Genomic DNA, 21,402 nt, shown 5'->3' with positions numbered 1-21,402 from the left:
AAACTGTATTGTACATTTGTATTGCTTAATGTTGTTGTATATTTGTTTAATAAAATATATCTAAAATATTCACTGGAGATCGCTTGGTATGCCTTTAAATCCAAACAAATGTAACTCCATTCATATTTACATTTTCAAAAGTAACAAAGCAAAGCATTTGCAATATATACAGTCAAAACCGAAATTATTCAAACCCCTGGCAAATTTCGCCAATTTTTGTTCAAATGTGAATAAAAGCTGACCATTTTTTTCCACAATGATGCCCCTTGTACATCGTCTTAATATCTTTTGGGAGAAGCCTGTGTCATTTCCAATCAAGAAAAAGCTTGCTGGTTTCATAAAAGTTAAGTAACTTTAAGTCAAAATTTGCCAGGGGTATGAATAATTTCGGTTTTGACTGTAATTCAGTAGGTACAATGTTCTTACCTTCATCACGGCTTGGAAGCCAAGCCTTTTTGCACTGCTTCCCCAGACGACGGACGCGTCACAAAGACTTTGCAGCACCCAGGTTCTCTGCGTTTATCTGAAACAACACAGAAGCATTTTTTGATACACATGACATAAATATATAAATATACTGTATAGTTCTAAGAGTGGAGAGGGTTTGAACTGTCCCTGCTCTATGGGCCCTGAGGCAGTTCTACACAGTGGACACTAGGTGGAGCCAAATTACTTCACATCTTCACACAAGCATTCTCTTTCATGAGCAAAGCTTTTAACAGAAGCTTGATGATTGAATTGACTGAAAACAAAATCTGTGTTTGAACTTTGACCTAATCCCATACATATATGGAAGCCAAATGAAAAACATGTAATGTTTGACCAATCTATAAAGAACCATTTAAAACACATGTGTACTGTGGTTATTTTGAAGAGTTATTTATACAGTGGGCATGCGGAAGAGTAATGTTTTCTAGTAGACCTCTGAAATACACATTTTAACCCGAGATTTAGCATAATATGTCCCCTTTACACCAGCAAGCTATCCATCTTCTGTTTCATTTATATATTTAGTTATGACTACTCGATTAGGACAAGGATTTTTCTCTCAAACTGTATTGTACATTTGTATTGCTTAATGTTGTTGTATATTTGTTTAATAAAATACATCTAAAATATTCATCACTGGAGATCGCTTGGTATGCCTTTAAATCCAAACAAATGTAACTCCATTCATATTTACATTTTCAAAAGTAACAAAGCAAAGCATTTGCAATATATACAGTCAAAACCGAAATTATTCAAACCCCTGGCAAATTTCGCCAATTTTTGTTCAAATGTGAATAAAAGCTGACCATTTTTTTCCACAATGATGCCCCTTGTACATCGTCTTAATATCTTTTGGGAGAAGCCTGTGTCATTTCCAATCAAGAAAAAGCTTGCTGGTTTCATAAAAGTTAAGTAACTTTAAGTCAAAATTTGCCAGGGGTATGAATAATTTCGGTTTCGACTGTAATTCAGTAGGTAAAATGTTCTTACCTTCATCACGGCTTGGAAGCCAAGCCTTTTGCACTGCTTCCCCAGACGACGGACGCGTCACAAAGACTTTGCAGCACCCAGGTTCTCTGCGTTTATCTGAAACAACACAGAAGCATTTTTTGATACACATGACATAAATATATAAATATACTGTATAGTTCTAAGAGTGGAGAGGGTTTGAACTGTCCCTGCTCTATGGGCCCTGAGGCAGTTCTACACAGTGGACACTAGGTGGAGCCAAATTACTTCACATCTTCACACAAGCATTCTCTTTCATGAGCAAAGCTTTTAACAGAAGCTTGATGATTGAATTGACTGAAAACAAAATCTGTGTTTGAACTTTGACCTAACCCCAAACCCAAACATATATGGAAGCCAAATGAAAAACATGTAATGTTTGACCAATCAATAAAGAACCATTTAAAACACATGTGTACTGTGGTTATTTTGAAGAGTTATTTATACAGTGGGCATGCGGAAGAGTAATGTTTTCTAGTAGACCTCTGAAATACACATTTTAACCCGAGATTTAGCATAATATGTCCCCTTTACACCAGCAAGCTATCCATCTTCTGTTTCATTTATATATTTAGTTATGACTACTCGATTAGGACAAGGATTTTTTATCTCAAACTGTATTGTACATTTGTATTGCTTAATGTTGTTGTATATTTGTTTAATAAAATATATCTAAAATATTCACTGGAGATCGCTTGGTATGCCTTTAAATCCAAACAAATGTAACTCCATTCATATTTACATTTTCAAAAGTAACAAAGCAAAGCATTTGCAATATATACAGTCAAAACCGAAATTATTCAAACCCCTGGCAAATTTCGCCAATTTTTGTTCAAATGTGAATAAAAGCTGACCATTTTTTTCCACAATGATGCCCCTTGTACATCGTCTTAATATCTTTTGGGAGAAGCCTGTGTCATTTCCAATCAAGAAAAAGCTTGCTGGTTTCATAAAAGTTAAGTAACTTTAAGTCAAAATTTGCCAGGGGTATGAATAATTTCGGTTTTGACTGTAATTCAGTAGGTAAAATGTTCTTACCTTCATCACGGCTTGGAAGCCAAGCCTTTTTGCACTGCTTCCCCAGACGACGGACGCGTCACAAAGACTTTGCAGCACCCAGGTTCTCTGCGTTTATCTGAAACAACACAGAAGCATTTTTTGATACACATGACATAAATATATAAATATACTGTATAGTTCTAAGAGTGGAGAGGGTTTGAACTGTCCCTGCTCTATGGGCCCTGAGGCAGTTCTACACAGTGGACACTAGGTGGAGCCAAATTACTTCACATCTTCACGCAAGCATTTTCTTTCATGAGCAAAGCTTTTAACAGAAGCTTGATGATTGAATTGACTGAAAACAAAAGCTGTGTTTGAACTTTGACCTAACCCCAAACCCAAACATATATGGAAGCCAAATGAAAAACACGTAATGTTTGACCAATCAATAAAGAACCATTTAAAACACATGTGTACTGTGGTTATTTTGAAGAGTTATTTATACAGTGGGCATGCGGAAGAGTAATGTTTTCTAGTAGACCTCTGAAATACACATTTTAACCCGAGATTTAGCATAATATGTCCCCTTTACACCAGTAAGCTATCCATCTTCTGTTTAATTTATATATTTAGTTATGACTACTTTGATTAGGACAAGGATTTTTTTTATCTCAAACTGTATTGTACATTTGTATTGCTTAATGTTGTTGTATATTTGTTTAATAAAATATATCTAAAATATTCACTGGAGATCGCTTGGTATGCCTTTAAATCCAAACAAATGTAACTCCATTCATATTTACATTTTCAAAAGTAACAAAGCAAAGCATTTGCAATATATACAGTCAAAACCGAAATTATTCAAACCCCTGGCAAATTTCGCCAATTTTTGTTCAAATGTGAATAAAAGCTGACCATTTTTTTCCACAATGATGCCCCTTGTACATCGTCATAATATCTTTTGGGAGAAGCCTGTGTCATTTCCAATCAAGAAAAAGCTTGCTGGTTTCATAAAAGTTAAGTAACTTTAAGTCAAAATTTGCCAGGGGTATGAATAATTTCGGTTTTGACTGTAATTCAGTAGGTACAATGTTCTTACCTTCATCACGGCTTGGAAGCCAAGCCTTTTTGCACTGCTTCCCCAGACGACGGACGCGTCACAAAGACTTTGCAGCACCCAGGTTCTCTGCGTTTATCTGAAACAACACAGAAGCATTTTTTGATACACATGACGTAAATATATAAATTAGTGGTGGGCCGTTATCGGCGTTAACGTGCTGCGTTAACGCAAAACTCTTATCGGCGATAAAAAAAATATCGCCGTTAATCTCTTATTCCACCTCCTGTTCGGCTCAGGGGAGATGGTTCCCTCCAGGGCCGATGGCTGTTCGCCGTCAGGGTGAACCCCCTTCCGTGTGTTCTCTGGTCGGGTAATAATAGCCGGGGGCCGTTGTTGACACTTGAGGAGCCTTTATTGCAGGAGCGAAGCTTCTCTCACACACCCGCCGCTCTCTCTCTCCATCACTTGCCCACGACACACACCACCTGGCTGCAGGATCGCTAATGTAACACTCAGCGCCAAACCCCCTTCACAAATCTGTCTATTCAATGTTTACTTATGAATGTATCCATGTACGTAACTCTGACATGTACATAACTTAATTTATTGTTAATAATATGGTCTGTTTATAAATTCGGCATATGATTAAAGCATCTAAACGCCCGTAATCATGTTAAACGTTTACTGTTTTTAAGTTATTAATGCCACTCGCTCCCGCAGATACACAGCAGAGGGAGGTCTTATATTCAGCCATTGCTAAAGGGAGTGCTGTATTATGGAACGGCCGCTGTGGTACTAAATTCCAGTCTCAACAATGTTTCCTACACGAAATTATAACTCTAGCGTCTACAGCCCGTTGTTTTCATGTAGTGTAACTTGTGTAATGTGTTACATTATTCAGCTGTTGCCGTGATGTCGGCTAACGCTGATGCTAATGATAACTAGCTCTCCGTCGCACAATAGACTGTAGGTTGGTGTTGCAGCCAGCTGTTAGGTGAAGCGCTGTCCCACAGGTAAAAGCCATGGACCTATAAAGCCTGTCCAATATTCACTCTAGTCCAGCTTCTTGAAAAGTTTATAAGGACTTTATTATTTATGTAAAAATTATATTTAATGTTTCACTTGAAGCACAAAAGTAATGGCTTTATTTTCTGTAATAGCCTATAGCCTACCCAACAAATTAGTTTTTTCGTTTTTTTTAAGCACAAAAAACAGTGCAATGTTGTGATTTTTAGCCTTATATCTGATTAAATTGTTAGAATATTATTTGTTCGCAATAATTAGACACTCGTTCTGATGACGAAATGAAAGCCACCTGGCTTGAGAAACACGTTCTCAAAGACTTACTTTGAGTCATTATTTAGGAGCACACACATATTATGAATGAATTCAAATGAGCCATTTTAATCTAGATTAATCTAGATTAATTCCAAAATTAATCTAGATTAATCTAGATTAAAAAAATTAATCTATGCCCACCTCTAATATAAATATACTGTATAGTTCTAAGAGTGGAGAGGGTTTGAACTGTCCCTGCTCTATGGGCCCTGAGGCAGTTCTACACAGTGGACACTAGGTGGAGCCAAATTACTTCACATCTTCACACAAGCATTCTCTTTCATGAGCAAAGCTTTTAACAGAAGCTTGATGATTGAATTGACTGAAAACAAAATCTGTGTTTGAACTTTGACCTAACCCCAAACCCAAACATATATGGAAGCCAAATGAAAAACATGTAATGTTTGACCAATCAATAAAGAACCATTTAAAACACATGTGTACTGTGGTTATTTTGAAGAGTTATTTATACAGTGGGCATGCGGAAGAGTAATGTTTTCTAGTAGACCTCTGAAATACACATTTTAACCCGAGATTTAGCATAATATGTCCCCTTTACACCAGCAAGCTATCCATCTTCTGTTTCATTTATATATTTAGTTATGACTACTCGATTAGGACAAGGATTTTTCTCTCAAACTGTATTGTACATTTGTATTGCTTAATGTTGTTGTATATTTGTTTAATAAAATATATCTAAAATATTCACTGGAGATCGCTTGGTATGCCTTTAAATCCAAACAAATGTAACTCCATTCATATTTACATTTTCAAAAGTAACAAAGCAAAGCATTTGCAATATATACAGTCAAAACCGAAATTATTCAAACCCCTGGCAAATTTCACCAATTTTTGTTCAAATGTGAATAAAAGCTGACCATTTTTTTCCACAATGATGCCCCTTGTACATCGTCTTAATATCTTTTGGGAGAAGCCTGTGTCATTTCCAATCAAGAAAAAGCTTGCTGGTTTCATAAAAGTTAAGTAACTTTAAGTCAAAATTTGCCAGGGGTATGAATAATTTCGGTTTTGACTGTAATTCAGTAGGTAAAATGTTCTTACCTTCATCACGGCTTGGAAGCCAAGCCTTTTTGCACTGCTTCCCCAGACGACGGACGCGTCACAAAGACTTTGCAGCACCCAGGTTCTCTGCGTTTATCTGAAACAACACAGAAGCATTTTTTGATACACATGACATAAATATATAAATATACTGTATAGTTCTAAGAGTGGAGAGGGTTTGAACTGTCCCTGCTCTATGGGCCCTGAGGCAGTTCTACACAGTGGACACTAGGTGGAGCCAAATTACTTCACATCTTCACACAAGCATTCTCTTTCATGAGCAAAGCTTTTAACAGAAGCTTGATGATTGAATTGACTGAAAACAAAATCTGTGTTTGAACTTTGACCTAACCCCAAACCCAAACATATATGGAAGCCAAATGAAAAACATGTAATGTTTGACCAATCAATAAAGAACCATTTAAAACACATGTGTACTGTGGTTATTTTGAAGAGTTATTTATACAGTGGGCATGCGGAAGAGTAATGTTTTCTAGTAGACCTCTGAAATACACATTTTAACCCGAGATTTAGCATAATATGTCCCCTTTACACCAGCAAGCTATCCATCTTCTGTTTCATTTATATATTTAGTTATGACTACTCGATTAGGACAAGGATTTTTCTCTCAAACTGTATTGTACATTTGTATTGCTTAATGTTGTTGTATATTTGTTTAATAAAATATATCTAAAATATTCATCACTGGAGATCGCTTGGTATGCCTTTAAATCCAAACAAATGTAACTCCATTCATATTTACATTTTCAAAAGTAACAAAGCAAAGCATTTGCAATATATACAGTCAAAACCGAAATTATTCAAACCCCTGGCAAATTTCGCCAATTTTTGTTCAAATGTGAATAAAAGCTGACCATTTTTTTCCACAATGATGCCCCTTGTACATCGTCTTAATATCTTTTGGGAGAAGCCTGTGTCATTTCCAGTCAAGAAAAAGCTTGCTGGTTTCATAAAAGTTAAGTAACTTTAAGTCAAACTTTGCCAGGGGTATGAATAATTTCGGTTTTGACTGTAATTCAGTAGGTACAATGTTCTTACCTTCATCACGGCTTGGAAGCCAAGCCTTTTTGCACTGCTTCCCCAGACGACGGACGCGTCACAAAGACTTTGCAGCACCCAGGTTCTCTGCGTTTATCTGAAACAACACAGAAGCATTTTTTGATACACATGACATAAATATATAAATATACTGTATAGTTCTAAGAGTGGAGAGGGTTTGAACTGTCCCTGCTCTATGGGCCCTGAGGCAGTTCTACACAGTGGACACTAGGTGGAGCCAAATTACTTCACATCTTCACACAAGCATTCTCTTTCATGAGCAAAGCTTTTAACAGAAGCTTGATGATTGAATTGACTGAAAACAAAATCTGTGTTTGAACTTTGACCTAACCCCAAACCCAAACATATATGGAAGCCAAATGAAAAACATGTAATGTTTGACCAATCAATAAAGAACCATTTAAAACACATGTGTACTGTGGTTATTTTGAAGAGTTATTTATACAGTGGGCATGCGGAAGAGTAATGTTTTCTAGTAGACCTCTGAAATACACATTTTAACCCGAGATTTAGCATAATATGTCCCCTTTACACCAGCAAGCTATCCATCTTCTGTTTCATTTATATATTTAGTTATGACTACTCGATTAGGACAAGGATTTTTCTCTCAAACTGTATTGTACATTTGTATTGCTTAATGTTGTTGTATATTTGTTTAATAAAATATATCTAAAATATTCACTGGAGATCGCTTGGTATGCCTTTAAATCCAAACAAATGTAACTCCATTCATATTTACATTTTCAAAAGTAACAAAGCAAAGCATTTGCAATATATACAGTCAAAACCGAAATTATTCAAACCCCTGGCAAATTTCACCAATTTTTGTTCAAATGTGAATAAAAGCTGACCATTTTTTTCCACAATGATGCCCCTTGTACATCGTCTTAATATCTTTTGGGAGAAGCCTGTGTCATTTCCAATCAAGAAAAAGCTTGCTGGTTTCATAAAAGTTAAGTAACTTTAAGTCAAAATTTGCCAGGGGTATGAATAATTTCGGTTTTGACTGTAATTCAGTAGGTAAAATGTTCTTACCTTCATCACGGCTTGGAAGCCAAGCCTTTTAGCACTGCTTCCCCAGACGACGGACGCGTCACAAAGACTTTGCAGCACCCAGGTTCTCTGCGTTTATCTGAAACAACACAGAAGCATTTTTTGATACACATGACATAAATATATAAATATACTGTATAGTTCTAAGAGTGGAGAGGGTTTGAACTGTCCCTGCTCTATGGGCCCTGAGGCAGTTCTACACAGTGGACACTAGGTGGAGCCAAATTACTTCACATCTTCACACAAGCATTCTCTTTCATGAGCAAAGCTTTTAACAGAAGCTTGATGATTGAATTGACTGAAAACAAAATCTGTGTTTGAACTTTGACCTAACCCCAAACCCAAACATATATGGAAGCCAAATGAAAAACATGTAATGTTTGACCAATCAATAAAGAACCATTTAAAACACATGTGTACTGTGGTTATTTTGAAGAGTTATTTATACAGTGGGCATGCGGAAGAGTAATGTTTTCTAGTAGACCTCTGAAATACACATTTTAACCCGAGATTTAGCATAATATGTCCCCTTTACACCAGCAAGCTATCCATCTTCTGTTTCATTTATATATTTAGTTATGACTACTCGATTAGGACAAGGATTTTTCTCTCAAACTGTATTGTACATTTGTATTGCTTAATGTTGTTGTATATTTGTTTAATAAAATATATCTAAAATATTCATCACTGGAGATCGCTTGGTATGCCTTTAAATCCAAACAAATGTAACTCCATTCATATTTACATTTTCAAAAGTAACAAAGCAAAGCATTTGCAATATATACAGTCAAAACCGAAATTATTCAAACCCCTGGCAAATTTCGCCAATTTTTGTTCAAATGTGAATAAAAGCTGACCATTTTTTTCCACAATGATGCCCCTTGTACATCGTCTTAATATCTTTTGGGAGAAGCCTGTGTCATTTCCAGTCAAGAAAAAGCTTGCTGGTTTCATAAAAGTTAAGTAACTTTAAGTCAAACTTTGCCAGGGGTATGAATAATTTCGGTTTTGACTGTAATTCAGTAGGTACAATGTTCTTACCTTCATCACGGCTTGGAAGCCAAGCCTTTTTGCACTGCTTCCCCAGACGACGGACGCGTCACAAAGACTTTGCAGCACCCAGGTTCTCTGCGTTTATCTGAAACAACACAGAAGCATTTTTTGATACACATGACATAAATATATAAATATACTGTATAGTTCTAAGAGTGGAGAGGGTTTGAACTGTCCCTGCTCTATGGGCCCTGAGGCAGTTCTACACAGTGGACACTAGGTGGAGCCAAATTACTTCACATCTTCACACAAGCATTCTCTTTCATGAGCAAAGCTTTTAACAGAAGCTTGATGATTGAATTGACTGAAAACAAAATCTGTGTTTGAACTTTGACCTAACCCCAAACCCAAACATATATGGAAGCCAAATGAAAAACATGTAATGTTTGACCAATCAATAAAGAACCATTTAAAACACATGTGTACTGTGGTTATTTTGAAGAGTTATTTATACAGTGGGCATGCGGAAGAGTAATGTTTTCTAGTAGACCTCTGAAATACACATTTTAACCCGAGATTTAGCATAATATGTCCCCTTTACACCAGCAAGCTATCCATCTTCTGTTTCATTTATATATTTAGTTATGACTACTCGATTAGGACAAGGATTTTTCTCTCAAACTGTATTGTACATTTGTATTGCTTAATGTTGTTGTATATTTGTTTAATAAAATATATCTAAAATATTCATCACTGGAGATCGCTTGGTATGCCTTTAAATCCAAACAAATGTAACTCCATTCATATTTACATTTTCAAAAGTAACAAAGCAAAGCATTTGCAATATATACAGTCAAAACCGAAATTATTCAAACCCCTGGCAAATTTCGCCAATTTTTGTTCAAATGTGAATAAAAGCTGACCATTTTTTTCCACAATGATGCCCCTTGTACATCGTCTTAATATCTTTTGGGAGAAGCCTGTGTCATTTCCAATCAAGAAAAAGCTTGCTGGTTTCATAAAAGTTAAGTAACTTTAAGTCAAAATTTGCCAGGGGTATGAATAATTTCGGTTTTGACTGTAATTCAGTAGGTACAATGTTCTTACCTTCATCACGGCTTGGAAGCCAAGCCTTTTTGCACTGCTTCCCCAGACGACGGACGCGTCACAAAGACTTTGCAGCACCCAGGTTCTCTGCGTTTATCTGAAACAACACAGAAGCATTTTTTGATACACATGACATAAATATATAAATATACTGTATAGTTCTAAGAGTGGAGAGGGTTTGAACTGTCCCTGCTCTATGGGCCCTGAGGCAGTTCTACACAGTGGACACTAGGTGGAGCCAAATTACTTCACATCTTCACACAAGCATTCTCTTTCATGAGCAAAGCTTTTAACAGAAGCTTGATGATTGAATTGACTGAAAACAAAATCTGTGTTTGAACTTTGACCTAACCCCAAACCCAAACATATATGGAAGCCAAATGAAAAACATGTAATGTTTGACCAATCAATAAAGAACCATTTAAAACACATGTGTACTGTGGTTATTTTGAAGAGTTATTTATACAGTGGGCATGCGGAAGAGTAATGTTTTCTAGTAGACCTCTGAAATACACATTTTAACCCGAGATTTAGCATAATATGTCCCCTTTACACCAGCAAGCTATCCATCTTCTGTTTCATTTATATATTTAGTTATGACTACTCGATTAGGACAAGGATTTTTTCTCTCAAACTGTATTGTACATTTGTATTGCTTAATGTTGTTGTATATTTGTTTAATAAAATAGGCAAAAGCAAGGTTTTCTATAATCTATAGCGTCACTGTGATAATCTAGTCCAGATTGAAGAGTCTAGGCGCAAGGGTTTTCAATCAGGACCAGTTCTAATGTGGCCTTTACCCCTAAAAACCATTAAAATGTTCATTCTTTGCATTTTCACAAATAGAAAAAAAGTTTCACGAATCAGAAACTATGTTTTCTATAATATATAGCCTCACTGTGATATTCTAGTCCAGATTTGAAGAGTCTAGGTGCAGTGGTTTTCAATCAGGACCAGTTCTAATGCGGTCTAGACCCCAAAAAAGCGTTGACATGTGCCTTTATTGCATTTTCACAGATAGGGTAAAAGTTTCACAAATCAGAAACTATGTTCTCTATAATGTATAGCCTCACTGTGATATTCTAGTCCAGATTTGAAGAGTCTAGGTGCAGTGGTTTTCAATCAGGACCAGTTCTAATGCGGCCTAGACCCCTAAAAACAATTAAAATGGGCATTCTTTGTATTTTCACAAATAGAAAAAAAGTTTCACAAATCAGAAACTAAGTTTTCTATAATGTATAGCCTCTCTGTGATATTCTAGTCCAGATTTGAAGAGTCTAGGTGCAGTGGTTTTCAATCAGGACCAGTTCTAATGCGGTCTAGAGACCCCAAAAAAGCGTTGACATGTGCCTTTTTTTGTATTTTCACAGATCGGGTAAAAGTTTCACAAATCAGAAACTATGTTTTCTATAATCTATAGCCTCACTGTGATAATCTAGTCCAGATTTGAAGAGTCTAGGTGCAAGGGTTTTCAATCAGGACCAGTTCTAATGTGGCCTAGACCCCTAACAACCATTAAAATGTTCATTCTTTGCATTTTCACAAATAGAAAAAAAGTTTCACAAATCAGAAACTATGTTTTCTATTATGTATAGCCTCACTGTGATATTCTAGTCCAGATTTGAAGAGTCTAGGTGCAGTGGTTTTCAATCAGGACCAGTTCTAATGCGGCCTATACCCCTAAAAACAATTAAAATGGGCATTCTTTGCATTTTCACAAATAGAATAAAAGTTTCACAAATCAGAAACTAAGTTTTCTATAATGTATAGCCTCTCTGTGATATTCTAGTCCAGATTTGAAGAGTCTACGTGCAGTGGTTTTCAATCAGGACCAGTTCTAATGCAGTCTGGACCCCCCAAAAAAACTTGAAATTTATATTTATTGCATTTTCACAAATAGAAAAAAGGTTTCACAAATCAGAAACTATGTTTCTAATGTGGTCCAGATGCAAAAAAAGCAGTGAAATCTCCCCTCTCTTTCTTTTAAACAAACTTAATAAAGGTTACATCAATTGTAAACTGTTTTTAAAGAATGGTTAGACTCTCTTAGATAATCTAGACTAATTTATGTGGCTTTACCGCGGCGATTTAGGAGGTTAAACAACGGAGAATCAGTCGCTCCGCCGCTCCTTAAGAATCCCTTAACTTTTCCTTAACTGCCGAATCGGCTGCTGCGAATCTGCTGCCAACTTCAGCGCCGTGTCATTAAAATTAAATGCAGTTTAGCATCCAACCAGAGTGAAGAGAAGCAGTAACTAATGGAAAGCTATAGGCCTAGGTAAGGTACAATCAAACGGAAAAGTTTGCTCCTGCTTTTTATTAAATCAGAATCAAGCCTTCTCTGATGATCTCTCATGGCTTTATGTAGGCTATAGCACTTTGATTCACCTTGTGTTGAAAAGTGCCTCACAAATAAACTTGACTTGCCTCAAGTATGCAATATTAACAGTTATTATACTGTGCACTTTTAACACTGATGTAAACTAACACAATAAACCCAAGGTTGACAACCATTAATTATAGTGGAAAAGGAAAAGGAAAAATTAATTATAGACTGAAAAGGAAAAGCAGTGCAAACTTTGGCAAATTATGACAGGGGATGTAGGCTACATGAAAAATCTTTCTAAATGCCTCTGATGAATTTAAGCTGGGAGTAACGTTACCCATCTTCCAAAAGTAAGCTAGCAAGTTAACACACTGCTCCTACAACGGCTAAAACAATGCAGCACACTATTCATTCATCACATTAACGTCACTGTAGGCCTACCTCTGTCTTTGTCACGTTTTTCCTCTTCTTTTCCTTCTCACCCTGCGTTCCAATATTATATATATATATATTCCCGTTCAACATGCCCTCGTTCACTTTCCCTAGGCACTTGCCCTCGGGGGAATCCATGGACATATAAAGAAATGGACACCGTATTGAAAAATGGCACCCATTCATTCCTATGAAAGCTGCTCAGGCGCAGAGAAGCAACAAGGAAGCTGCCATATTGCTTTCATGTAAGCCCTGCCTGGCACGCCCAAGTGTATGACGTGCCGCTCCCTCCTCCTCCCTCGAAAACAAACTGAAAGCCGTTAAAAGCCGTTGGGCTAATAAAACGCTTTATGTGGCGTTTTGAAATGAAAAAACTTCAGTTTTAATAGTATATGGTCTCAAGATAAGTTTGAGCCTATCATTGATATCCAGAAAAATTTTGCGGCGACACAATCTTGTTCGCCGCTTGTATTGGTGTGGACGGGGAAATCTGCTATAGGGCTACCATGAAAATAAGCTCCCATTCACAGCATGCAGTACCAATGGGTTGGCCACTAGTCCATGCTGGCTGCTCGGACAAGGCAGCATCCTGGGGGCCTGGGGGAATCCCCGCCGCCATCTTAAGTGTCGTTCCAATTGTCTGGAAACTGAAGTGAACTTCGTGATATAGACCCTCGGAGGGCTGAGTGATCAAGTGAACATCCATGGTCACTCCGAGGTGGATATCACCCACAGTGCATTGCAGTTCGTCTTCTTCTTCTTCTCCTTTTATTTTCCGGTAGACTGTATGCTTTTAGGGACATTGCGGCCACCCGCAGGACAAATATATATAGGCTATATAAATATATTCCAAAACGCCTCAATTAGGCTATCCTATTTCCATACGAACAATCCAGTGAATGTATTGCAGTTTACACATTGCTGCTATAACACAGATGGCTGCCAATTAGAGGTAGCCTGGCGCTACCAGACCATCGTACTTCATTTCATTTGTACAGAAGGTCTGGAAGTGCTGTAATTGGCAAACGTTAACTCACTTGGAGGCGGGTGTCTGTTGAAGTTTAAAACTATTGGATCTGCTCAGTGCCACTCTGGATCTGCCAACCAATCGCATAACGTTTGGTCGTGAGCCGGCTTCTGACGGTGCGTTCAGGGAACTCGGAAATTTCCGACTTCACTACATATTGTAGTCTATGGATCTACCGGTACCTGGCAACGGTAACTTGTTAGAGCCTAACGTTTAGTTATTTGGATGAGAAAGGTTGTAGGCGTCCATACTTTCCCGAGCAGATGCACTGGAACACAGACAGGTCGGAACTCTGAACTACGAAGTCAGAAATGTCCGAGTTCCGAGCGTAAGGGAACGCAGCATTCAACTGAAACTGGAGCGCGACTTCGACCCGTCGTTCTCAGCCACTTCCTCTGTTCACTGATTGGATACTCAGAAATCTGTTCGGAAAAATCTCACTAATACGCCCCACCATAGACATTATAAAGGATAGACGCCGCATTGGGCGTTGAGCGCGAGAAATGCGGGCGCCATCTTGGACCGGTCACACGTTCCACTCAGTGTAGTCTGTTTGGCAGGTGGAATGAACTGTCAGCGCATGTAATTAATCATATCTCATTAAATACCAAACTGATTTTCACGCGGTTTTCTTTGCTGCAAAGATCATACATGTAGCTAAGATACAGGGCACAAGTTTCGACGTGTTTTAATATTCATAGTGGGCTTAACAGTCATAGAAGATTCTGATATGATATAAGTAACCAGACGTCCGAGTCACACACTTCGTCCGGGAGGAGATTGAAACGGAGGATGTGTTTCTGCTTGGGGAACATATTGAGGAGACACAGTTTGGCATCGACAACCACCATTCCGACTTGTTGTCATTGGTTGTGTCTGTCTTTCACAAATTAAGGCTGCACCACATTGCCAAACTCGCCTCGCTTGAATTTCTCTTCGGAGTAAAATGCGATTGTAAGGATGGTTAACTTTATTTTATGCATTTGAGTATTATTGTTTGCTGTTGTTGTTTGATTTTCCCTTAATTTAATACTTTTGATTGCTGTGGTTTTGTATTGAATGTGTTTTTAAATGTACCGCGCTGCAAGCACGCATTGATTTCCTGTCTGTCTGAGGAACCAACTCGAGACTAGACTGAACTTGGTATTCCCCCCTAGAACATTGGACAACCAAGAAGACTTTGCTTTTAAATAATCCCGTCCTCTTTTAAGAGGCAATTGCCTAACAAGCTTGTGTTTTAAATTAGAGAAATAAAACATATTTTTACATGAACACTCATGTTGTCCTTCTCTTTTAATGAGATATTATATACACTGGTTTTTATTTATAGGCTATTTAATGCCTTCATGGGAAACATCCACCCTTCATATGTACCATGCTCGACTACTCCTCCTAAATTGCCCCGAGCTAACTCCAGTTTAGGAATAACTGCCTTTTCATGTAGGCTAGTGCCCCTAATTCATGGAACGCTCTGCAGAGTAATTTAAAAATGACTGCTCTTCCTACTCTTGGTTTATTTGAATCTATGATTTCTGAATTTTACACATCTGACTGTAACTGTTTTAGCTGAATTCATTGTTCATTTAGTATTTTATTTTTGCTCGTTTTGTATTTTGTATAGGCCTACTTTATTTAAATTAATATATTTTATCCTATTTTATTTCTGTTCTCTGTTTATGTTATCCCTGTGATTGTCTTTATTGTGTATGCTCGTCACTGTAAATGAATAAATATATTTATATATAGCCTAATCATATATTGTTAACTTATTAAAATAGCTGACTTTACTGCCCCTATCTGTTTCTGCTTCCCTTTTCGGGGGATGTTCCTCGTTTTGATCTCGGACGTCTGGTTACTTATCATATCAGAATCTTCTATGACTGTTAAGCCCACTATGAATATTAAAACACGTCGAAACTTGTGCCCTGTATCTTAGCTACATGTATGATCTTTGCAGCAAAGAAAACCGCGTGAAAATCAGTTTGGTATTTAATGAGATATGATTAATTACATGCGCTGACAGTTCATTGCACCTGCCAAACAGACTACACTGAGTGGAACGTGTGACCGGTTCAAGATGGCGGCCGCCTTTCTCGTCAGCGCCAATAGGCAGTAGCGGCCAACGCGGCGTCTATCCTTTATAATGTCTATGCGCCCCACCACCAGGCCCCCAGGATGCTGCCTTCTCCGAGCAGCCAGCATGGACTAGTGGCCAACCCATTGGTACTGCATGCTGTGAATGGGAGCTTATTTTCATGGTAGCCCTAAGGCAGATTTCCCCGTCCACACCAATACAAGCGGCGAACAAGATTGTGTCGCCGCAAAATTTTTCTGGATATCAATCATAGGCTCAAACTTATCTTGAAACCATATACTATTAAAACTGAAGTTTGTTCATTTCAAAACGCCACATAAAGCGTTTTATTAGCCCAACGGCTTTTAACGGCTTTCACCCTGCGTTCCAATACACGTTCAACATGCCCTCGTTCACTTTCCCTAGGCACTTGCCCTCGGGGGAATCCCCGCCGCCATCTTAAGTGTCGTTCCAATTGTCTGGAAACTGAAGTGAACTTCGTGATATAGACCCTCGGAGGGCTGAGTGATCAAGTGAACATCCATGGTCACTCCGAGGTGGATATCACCCACAGTGCATTGCAGTTCGTCTTCTTCTTCTTCTCCTTTTATTTTCCGGTAGACTGTATGCTTTTAGGGACATCGCGGCCACCCGCAGGACAAATAGATATATATAAATATATTCCAAAACGCCTCAATTAGGCTATCCTATTTCCATACGAACAATCCAGTGAATGTATTGCAGTTTACACATTGCTGCTATAACACAGATTTTAGAGGACTATTTAAAACAATATAAATAAGAAAATATGTCGGAGCAAACAATTTACATGTGTAAGTAACAATATCTTGATAATCTGAGTTACCGTGTCGAAATTCAATGTTTGTTATGCTATGGAAATGGCTTTCTGCAACATAGGCTACCTTAGCAGAATGTTATAATTCTGTATTATTTGCATTCAGATTTACCTATGTAACTGACGGTCCATTGCGACTACAAGGGCAAGTGGGCAAGTGAGTTCCATTTAAATCCTCCGCTCCTCCCCCGCCCAGTCTCCCTCCGCTCTCCAAGTTCCCTCCGTGCAACATATGCTGTTACGTCATACCAAGGGCTGAGGGTAAATGAACGAGGGGAAGTGCAACTACTATTGGAATGAAGCTTCAGTCTTCTCTTGGCACGAGAGAGCTTTTGTCATTTTGACATGGTGTGGGCTCTTTCCTTCCGGTGTGGTGCCAAAAAGTGATCGGCCGCCATAAAGTGATTTCAGCCGCGGGAGCGCGCAGCCTGTTTAAACTAGGCTATATCGCCTCGAAACGTCTACTAATAGCACTACAGGATTATTGTTGGCTGTATTAACACATGCATGTCTTTTAAAGCGACCAGACATCAACGTTGTACGGGGATCGACCCCGTTTTTGGTGGCTCTCTGTGCATCAAGGTGAAATAAAATAACGTGATTAAGGAATTAGGCATAGGCTATTGGTTTTTGATTTGTTTATGTGTAGGCTACCGTGAGTCATTTATCCTACTTTTTGTTTTTAAACCACTGTAATTGAAATTATTTCTGTGTGGCTTTTTTATAAAATAAAACATGTATTTTCTCTTTCAAAGGTTTTTTTATTCATCAAAAGATTTTCAAAGCAAATACAGTACAATGATTTAGTTTTTCCCCTTTTTTCCTCCCCCGAACACACTCCGCCCATATCCCACCCCCCCCCACCCAACCACAAACAATCCTGCATCAAAAAAAAAAAAAAAAAAAAACAACACAAAAAAAAAGAAAAAAAAACAATACACAATGTTAAAAAATTACATAAACGAAATACACGCTACAAGAAACAAATAAACAATCGATATGAAAAAAAAAGCTACTCTTCAACTATTGTGGTCGGTTTCTTAAAGTAGTCTAGGAAGGGGCGCCATATTTTATGAAATTTAGTCTCAGATCCCTGGGTAGTGCAACACATTTTCTCCAGATTCATACATGACATAATGTCTCTAATCCAATGTGAGTGGGAAGGAGGAGCAGGGTCTTTCCATTTAAGTAAGATAGCCCTACGAGCAAGTAGAGAGGTGAAGGCCAGTACCTTTAGCTTCACTTTAGGCAAGCCTGAATTGGGAGCAATGCCAAAAATTGCAGTGAAAGGGTTCGGCTTAATTTGATGCTGAATTACTTCAGAAATAGTTTGAAAAACTGATGTCCAGAACTCAGTCAAGGTGGGACACAACCAGTACATGTGAAAGAGTGATGCCGGTGCGCTCTTACAGCTGTCACAGGTCGGGTCTACATCGGGGAACGATACGAGCTAATTTAGTTTTAGATATGTGGATACGATGTACGACTTTAAATTGCACAAGAGCGTGTCGGGCGCACATGGAGGTAGAGTGTATCCGATCCAGGACTGAATCCCACATGTGATCTGTGAAGGCAGAGCCTAGGTCCTGCTCCCACAGGGTTCTTATAGCTGCTAAAGAGGGGCTATGCAACTTTGAAATAAGGTTGAAAAACACAGAAATTGAGCCTTTTAATGTAGGGTTTACAGAAAGAAACAAATTGACATGATTGGCTGGCGGTTTATAAGGGAATTGGGGAATTAACTTCTGCGTAAAATGCCTGATTTGCAGAAATCGGAAAAAATGTGTCTTTTCGATACCAAAATGTTTTGTCAATTGGGAAAAACTAGCAAGTAGATAATTAATAAATAAATCACCGATGCATTTTAAGCCTTTTTTAGGCCAGATCTTGAATGCACCATCCACCGTCGAGGGAATAAATAAATGATTAGCTGCAATTGGTCTGAAAAGGGAAAAATTCTGCATTCCAAAATTCTTCCTAAATTGGGTCCAGATTCGAAGGGAGTGCTTAATCACGGGATTACTATTGGGAATAGCCGAAGAGAGTGGAAGTGCGGGGCTTAAGAGGGCAGATAGAGACAATGGGCTAACAGCGCTGGACTCCATTGTTACCCATACTGGGGCTGAGTCGTCAAGGTGAAAATGCACCCAATACACTAAAGAACGGATATTAGCAGCCCAGTAATAGTATTGGAAATTAGGGAGGGCCATTCCGCCTGTTTGTTTTGGTCTTTGAAGAAATGCTTTCCTTAACCGAGGGTGTTTACCATTCCAAATATAATTTATCATTAAAGAGTCAAGGGCCTGAAAAAAGGATTTGGGGAGAAAGATGGGGAGACATTGGAATAGATATAGGAACTTTGGGAGTAATGTCATTTTGATTGAATTTATTCTACCTATGAGAGAGAAAGCCAGAGGAGACCACTTCGATAATATTTGCTTCGCCTGATCCAATAATTTGAGGAAGTTCGATTTAAATAGGTTTTTAAATGTTCTGGTAAAACATACCCCAAGGTAACTCAGATGGTCTGTCACCACTTTGAGTGAGAGAGCTGTATAATCAAGTTTAAGAGCTTCTTTATTAATCGGAAAGAGTTCGCTCTTGCTCAAGTTAAGTTTATAGCCAGAAAACTGACTAAAGACCTCCAACACAGAAAGTGCCTCCGGTAAAGAGGTGGCTGGCTTGGCGACAAACAAAAGTAAGTCATCGGCGTATAATGATACCTTATGTTCAATTCCTCCTCTCCATATCCCCTGAATCTGTTTGTTACCTCTGATGGCAATCGCAAGTGGTTCGATTGCAATAGCAAAAAGGAGCGGGCTCAAAGGACAACCCTGCCGGGTCCCACGGTGCAGATCAAAACTACTTGAGTAACGGCTGTTTGTTAATACTGAGGCAGAAGGGCATGCATATAATAATTTAACCCAAGAAGTGAAAACAGGACCCAAACCGAATTTCTCAAGGGTGAAAAACAAATAATTCCATTCTACTCTATCAAATGCTTTTTCAGCATCCATAGAAGCGAGGCATTCTGATTCAATATTTCTGGGGGAATATAAAATGTTCATTAGCCGGCGGATATTATAAAATGATTGGCGTCCCTTTATAAACCCAGTTTGGTCGGGGGATATGATAGAGGGGAGAACATCCTCCAATCTGTGGGCGAAAATTTTAGCAAGTATCTTCACATCCGTATTTAATAGTGAAATTGGTCGGTATGATGCACAATCTAGAGGATCTTTATCCTTTTTTAACAACAGGGAAATACAGGCCTGGTAGAACGAAGGCGGGAGTTTACCTGAGTCAAATGAGTCTGAGAATACTGAACATAAAAAAGGCGATAATTCGGCTGAATATTTCTTTAAAAAGTCAGATGGAAGTCCGTCTGGACCAGGAGATTTGCCTGATTGCATAGATGTTATTGCTGCAATAATTTCCCTCTGAGTAATAGGTGCCTCAAGGCTATGTCTCAGGTCTTGGGAAAGGGAAGGCATGTTTAGGTTACTAAAAAAGGTTTCCATCACCGCTGCGTCTACTGTACAATCAGAACTATACAAATTTGAATAGAATGTTTTGAACTTTTCGTTTATCAATTTCTGATCTGATGTTGTACACCCACTGTCTGTCCGTATTCCAGGAATGAGTTGCTTCGCTCTAAATCCGCGCAGTTGATTGGCCAGGAGTTTGCCAATCTTGTCACCATGCTCGTAAAAAGTACTTCTGCTCCTAAGCAACTGGTCAGCAACCTGACGAGAGGAAAGAAGGTTGAATTCTGTCTGAAGTTTTAAACGTTCTTTGTAAAGTTCAGATGAAGGTGAATTAGCATATTGTCTGTCTATGTTCAGAATCTGATCAGCTATTTCAGTTTGTTTCTGTTTTGTACACTTATTTTTGTATGCTGCAAATGATATAATTTCACCTCTCAAATAGGCTTTCAGGGCTTCCCAAATTGTTGCATTGGACACATCTGGTGTTTTATTTATACTCAAAAAAGTTTTAATATGTGTAGAGATGTGTGAAAGAAAACTCTCATCTGTGAGCAACAATGGATCCAGTCTCCACTGTCTTCTTGTATACTCAACGTCAGAGAAAGCCAGTTGAAGGAGCAGAGGAGCATGATCTGAGATCACAATACTTTCATAACTGCATGACTTTAGTTCTGACATCAATGAATTATCAACAAAAAAATAATCAATTTGGGTGTAAGTGTGGTGGACATGTGAAAAGAATGAATATTCTCTTCCTGTGGGGTATAAAAACCTGTATGGATCAGAGAGGCTATAATCAGCAAGGAATGATTTGATATAACCTGCAGATCTGCTAAGAGTGGCAGGTTTGGGGGAAGAGCGATCTAAGACTGGATCTAGATAACAATTGAAATCCCCACCAAGAATAAGAGAATGGGAATTGAGATCGGGGAGTTGAGAAAAAAATCTCTTAAAGAATTCTACATCATCGACGTTAGGCGCGTAGACGTTGGCCAAGATGACTGACTTAT

The sequence above is a fragment of the Ammodytes marinus genome (assembly GCF_949987685.1).
Source record: "Ammodytes marinus genome assembly, chromosome: 8".
In the NCBI taxonomy this organism is placed as follows: domain Eukaryota; kingdom Metazoa; phylum Chordata; class Actinopteri; order Uranoscopiformes; family Ammodytidae; genus Ammodytes; species Ammodytes marinus.
This window is presented reverse-complemented; position numbering follows the sequence as displayed.